The sequence below is a fragment of the Mandrillus leucophaeus genome, unplaced genomic scaffold, assembly GCF_000951045.1.
Source record: "Mandrillus leucophaeus isolate KB7577 unplaced genomic scaffold, Mleu.le_1.0 Scaffold1475, whole genome shotgun sequence".
Classification (NCBI taxonomy): Eukaryota; Metazoa; Chordata; class Mammalia; order Primates; family Cercopithecidae; genus Mandrillus; species Mandrillus leucophaeus.
The window spans coordinates 58,581-64,675 of record NW_012101449.1 but is presented as its reverse complement, the minus strand read 5'-3'; positions in this window follow the sequence as shown (position 1 = coordinate 64,675).

Sequence of the window (6,095 nt, the reverse complement as noted above, 5' to 3'; positions counted from 1 at the left end):
TGTGATGCTGTTTTTTGGAGGTAACAGTCTCTGAGGAAATGCCACAAGGCTCACGTGTGTGGAAAAGAATTGCCAGGCAGTGAAAGCCAAAGAAGTTAAAAATTATGAAATCAGTTTTTAATGCCACAACAGTTACATCAGAGATGCCGCTGAATAGCTAATTACACAGATAATGTCCTAAGGAAACTGAAAATAAAACAGGGACTCCTCTGGCCCGCAGTGGGAGAAGGGTCTGTCTTGTCGGCCGGGCCTGCGACTGGAGGTACCTGCAGCATCTCAGCTTCTGGAAACTGCGTGGGTCGGGGAAGGTCAGGGCTGGGGTCCTGAGTCCTGCATCCCACCAGCAGAAGCCCCTGCCAGCCCCGTCACCCCCCCGGTCAGCTCCCTTCCCCGCGCGCACTGGTTCGTTCCTACCGACCCGACAGGGCCACTTACTTGTTGACAGGAATGATCTAAATACAGTCTGAGTTTGTGCAGAAATGCTGATGTGATCTAATTTCCAAAAACGCAGATCACACCTGAGCCACAGCAAACACACAGTCCATGAGAATGAGTGGGCCTGTCTCAGGCCGGGGACAGAATCACCCACCGGGCACTGGGACGGCTGTGCTTCGGGATGTGGGGCAAATGCTCAACTGACACATGAGAGATGGGCAGGAAGGAAGAGGAACATGATCTAGGACAGGCGTCTTGAATGGCCTGTTCCGCAGGAGCTGAAATGCCAACCCTGGGCCGTCCCCGGGAGAGGCGTCCTCCTACTTCTCGGCTCCCCAAATCCAGGCCCATTCCTTCCCCACCCTCAAGTCCAGATGTGGTCAGTAGCCCAGAGTTCCATCCAGGGCCACCGTCGGAACTGCCCGACGTGAGGAAGGAGACGGCTGGTGCACTTCGCTGCCAAGCCCTGGCCCTGCCTCTGCCTGATTCCACGGTGACTGGGGCAGGCCCCATGCTCCACTCAGCGGGTCCCACCTGCACCCCCTCCTCAGAACGGCTCCCACTGGGGCCACTCAGGGCCTGGGCCAGGCCAGAGCTGCCCCAGGGAAGCTGCCTGCAGACCGAGAGTCGGGTAGGTTGAGGCGCTGAGTAAGCCAAGTGAGCCACGAACCAGGTCTATTTATAGCAGCCTTCGACTGCTCATGAGTCCTGTGTCCCTCGAGGGCAGGGTGTGCACTGTCTCCTGGCCTGGTGTGTGCAGCACCCCGATTCTGGGGACCGCCTTTGGGAGCGCCGCCAGCAGATGGCTGCTCGTGATGAGGGAGCTGCAGTGTGTGTGCAGGACTCTGAAGGAGTGTGAGCCTGGCCAGGCGCGGTGTGTGTGGACAGAGGAACTCCTGCCAGCTGTGTCCAGGCCTTGGGGCCAGGAGAGGGAGCAGACAGGGCAGGGGACCTGCAAGCACACGCCCACTAGCTCAGCTCAGCCCAATTTCTTGTCTTTGTAGAACTCAGGATTCTTGTTTCTGCCAAATGTACAAACGTGTGCTGACTTCAAACCCGAGGGCCTTCCAGTTTACAAGATCATGAGCCTCACTGAGGCACAGACGGTGCGGATGTGTGCACGTGTGTTGCAGATTGTGTGGATGTGTGCGTGTGTGTTGCAGAGCGGCCGGTGTGTGCATGTGTGTTGCAGAGCAGCTGGTGCAGTTCCGGTGCCCGCCAGTCCCTTGGCACTTTGCTGAGCTTTGCCCTGAATTCTATGTAATCACTTGGCCAATGGGGCGGTGGTGGTGGAGCAGGAATGGAAGAGGGTGTCTGAAAACCCATTTTAAAGCTTCACTCTTCAGTGAAGGGTTTATTTTTCCAATGAAGTTTAAAATATCACGAGGGTGATATTTTAAAGTCAAGATGCTTGTTTCTCACCCTCTCTGCATTCCCTGGCTCGCAGCTCCACGCCCAAAGCGGACACAGCCCGGCCCAGCCCCAGCTTCTATGTCACCCGTGGTTTAGCGTGTCCCTCTGGCACCAACACAGTGATGCTCACGATGCTGCAGCCCAGGGTGTGGTGCCTGGAGGGGGGCATGGCAGGTACTTCTAATTCACTGCCGTGGCCTTTGCCTCTGGCCGGAGATTTTTGTTTTTTGGAGACAAAGTCTCGCTCTGTCGCCTGGGCTGGAGTGCAGTGGTGTGATCTCAGTTCACTGCAACCTCCACCTCCTGGGTTCAAGTGATTCTCCTCTCTCAGCCTTTCGAGTAGCTGGGACTACAGGTGTGTACCACCACGAACTGTACCTGGCTGATTTTGGTATTTTTGGTAGAGACGGGGTTTTACCGTGTTGTCCAGGCTGGTCTCAAACTCCTGACCTCCTGATCTGCCTGCAAAAAGCAGGACATCCACGGACAGCAGACATCCGTGGCTCCCAAGCAGGGCCCCGGGGACAGTGGGGGCACCCACACTGCCCCTGCTCTGCCCCAGTTCCCATCAATGGCCACTTTCTCAGCACAGCAGGGTGGTGAGTGAGAAGGCCAGGTGTGAAACCCACACCCCCCAGGAGGCTCGCTCTGGGCTGCTACTTGGTCACAGCCGCTCAGGCCCATCAGGACCCAGTGATGGTTCCTGGCATCCGGCCCAGGTACCCGTGCCCATCTCTAGTTTCCTGTCTGTGCAGACTCAGAAACCACCATTGAATCAAAACCTGTCTAGGAAGCCTCGTCCCAAACAGGCTGGGTGTGCAGGTCGGTCTGTCTACACCCAGCCATCTGCACCCGGTCTGTATACACCATCCCCACTGGGGATGCTGAAAATGCTTCTAAGACTAAAGGTTCCGTTGGCCCAAAGTTGGTACAAGAGGGTGCTAGGAAGGATACAAAGGATGGCAAGGGGGAAGGAACGGAGCACACCTTGCCTCCCTGGGTTTCTGTTCTACATTCTTTGAAGAGTTCAGCAATCACCAAAAGCTACGTCATCCCTGGTTCCTAACGTACTGACTTTATCACCTGAGTAGATTTAGGAAGATCCCCAGGTCCTGGTGAAAAGCTTCACCCAGCAAATGTCTTACTCCCCTGAAACAGTTTTCCGATTCCCATATCCAACCCAATCCACGCGGGAAGCCCACTGGAGACGCAGGCCCTGGCGGCAGGGGATGGCCGATTGCTCCAGAGTCTGGGGTCAAGCTGGGAGCCTCTGTTTCGAGGCCTCTTCTCCTAATTCCCTGAGCCTACGTGGTTACTGTTCCGGAAAGGTGCTGCTCCACTGCACCACACTCCAATTCCTATCTCCCTGAAGCCCAGGTATACACACCTGGCACACCTGAACCCAGGCTGGTGCCCCAGCCCCACCCGGATCACTGGATTGGGAGCTACTGTGCCAGGTGGTGATGCAAGCTGCCCTCTGATGAGCTCCACCGAGGTCCATCCAGAGCTCCTGGCCACACCAGGGCAAGTGCGGGGCAAGCCTTGGCTCAGTTCCCCTCCTCACTGACACACGCCCACCAAGCCCCTGCCCAGGGCAACCCTGCCCTCCAGGGACTCATGGTCCAGGGTGAGGCCAGACCCAGGGCAGGGATGGGCAGGTGGGATCCCAGGGTGAGTCCTCAGCAGCGCCCAGCGTCCAGGCCAGTTTCCCAGAAGAACGGGCATCTGAGCAGGGCCCAAGGGTGAGAAGGTCTCGCTGTGTGAGGAGATGGGGAAGGGAGCACCCAAGACTCTCCCAGGTGAACCTTCAGGCTTGGCAGCCCCTCCTTCCTCCTGGGAAGGCCAGGGCTGTCCAGGCTCGCTGGAGGCCTCAGGGGCAACGTTGTGGAACTTACAATGGCAGGACAGGGTGGAGCCAGGGCCTGGGTGCCCAGGATGGGGCTCAGAGCACAGGACAGCAGTGGACCCCAGAGGGGCCAAGCATGGGGTCTCTGGGGCCAGGGTCCCTGACACCAAACATCAAGTAGGCCCTGTCCAGTGAGCCCCAGGGGCTGTGCCTGATGGCTACATGGGCCGCCTTAGCAGGACTGGCACCCTCCTCCAGCAGGCAGAGATGGGCAGGACCTGGAGCTAACCCTAAAGCCCCAGAGAGGTGGGTCTGCATCAGCACGTCCCAGTGGGCGGCCCCTGAAACTGCACATTCCAGCCTCTTCCCACGTCTGCACTGAGCAGACCGTGGCGGGAAGAAAATCGGGTAAGAACTGCACCCTGCACGAGTCTCCACATGTGGGCAACATCCAGTACCTCCACACCTGCGCGTGCGCACACACGTACACACATGAGAACTGTGCCCTGCACCTCATCTCTCACCACACACACGTGCACACACACACACACAGAAGCTGCAGGTGGCACCTTGGTCTCCCTGTGGGCAGACATGTGCGTGCACACACACACAGAAGCTGCACACAGGACCTCGGTCTCCCTGTGGGCACACACGTGCACACACACACACACAGAAGCTGCACGCAGGACCTCGGTCTCCCTGTGGGCACACACGTGCACACTGAACTCAGAGACTGCACCTACACTCGTCCCACCCCTGCCTGTGCAGCCACCCTGGGCTCCGGCTCTTGCTTCCACACCGACATCTGCTCTCAGCCCTCACCCTGCGGCAGGAGGAGCCATTTTGTGAATTGAGCGGCACGTGGAGTTTGCAGAGCGGGGTCCTGAGAAAAACCTCTACCTTAACTTTGTTTCCGGTTTTGAAATGTGGGCACTGTGGACAGTCACAAAGTGGAATGCCCCATGTTCATTAAATCGGCCACCAAGTACCGTCGGCAGATTTTTCTGCCAAACTAAGAACAAAATGCCTTGAAATAATTAAACACGAAAGTATCTGAAGATAACTCTGTATTTAGGCCTAAAGTAATTTCTATCATGAAATTTAAACAGCAAAATTTTAATCCGAGGACTGGAACCTTCTTCTGCAAAACAAAGGGCTGGACGGGGGAGCTGTCAGGCCCTCGGAGACGGACCCCAACCTGCCCAGATGCCCTTCCCGGGGCAGCAGCTCTCGTGCTTTCCCAAGGAACTGAAAATAACTAGGAGGAGAACCACAATACACCACGCCCAGTTCTTTCACACTCAAAATAAGGGTCCTCGGGATTTTTACGGTGGTGAAGGCCCTCAACAAGATGTGTGCGAGACGGATGTTAACCACAATCAGTCCTGAGCTGGATTATTTATGCGAAAACATGACTTTAGCTGGAAGTAAGGATTTGCTCATTCCAAACCATGACTAGGCAGAAAAGATCACACCAATCTAAAAGAAAATTTCCTACAATTATACCAAATCTAACTTTTCTACCATTGTGTCCAATTAGGGAACTTGCTGGCTTCCATCAAGACCTGGTCCCACGACAGTGCAGGAGACAGAGGCAGGGGTGCACGCTCGGTCCACGGCCCCAGCTTCTGCAGCTGCCATATGTTACAGTTCTGCAGGACAGCAGGTGACAACAACCATTCTTTCCTGCTTACATTGTCTTGAAGACGATTAGGCAGAAAAAAAAATGTCCTCAAAATGTGTCGGCTTAATTAGATGTACAGCTTCTCAGGTCTCAAAGGGAAAAACGCATTCTTGTTCCGCCAAGGGTCTGCTGGCTTTGCTGCTAGCAGCACTGCTGAATGAAACCACAACAAACCAACTTCCAACGAAAAGCGAATTCCCTTTTGTCTGAGGCCAGCTGCTTTGCCAGGTCTCTCGGGATCCTGTCTTTAAACAGCACACCTGGCCTCCCCAAACCATTGCCATGCTTGTTTCCAAAAGAGAAATAACTAATTCTGGATGATGCCATTGACAGGATGACCGAAACTAACTTTTCTAAATTGTAGATCTGACAGCAGATTCCACCAAAGTCATCAACATGGTTTCTTTTGAACACCTTCAGATTCCATTTAGCAATATAAATAGGAGTAAACACAAAAGTGGTAAGTGGAGGTATGCTGTGTATTTGCACGACTGGATTTGAAATTTCACCTAACATGCTTCCAAAGCAGCCCCTGGGCAGGGCCCCCAGTCACAGCTGGGAATCCACAGCCGCGACAGGAATCAGCCTCATGGAGAAGTCTTCAGGACACGAGCACGAGAAGCCAGGACAGCCCTCACCCACTGTGCAGTGTTCCTCCACCTTCAGGACAGGACACGAGAACCCAGGACAGCCCTCACCCACTGCGCAGTGTTCCTC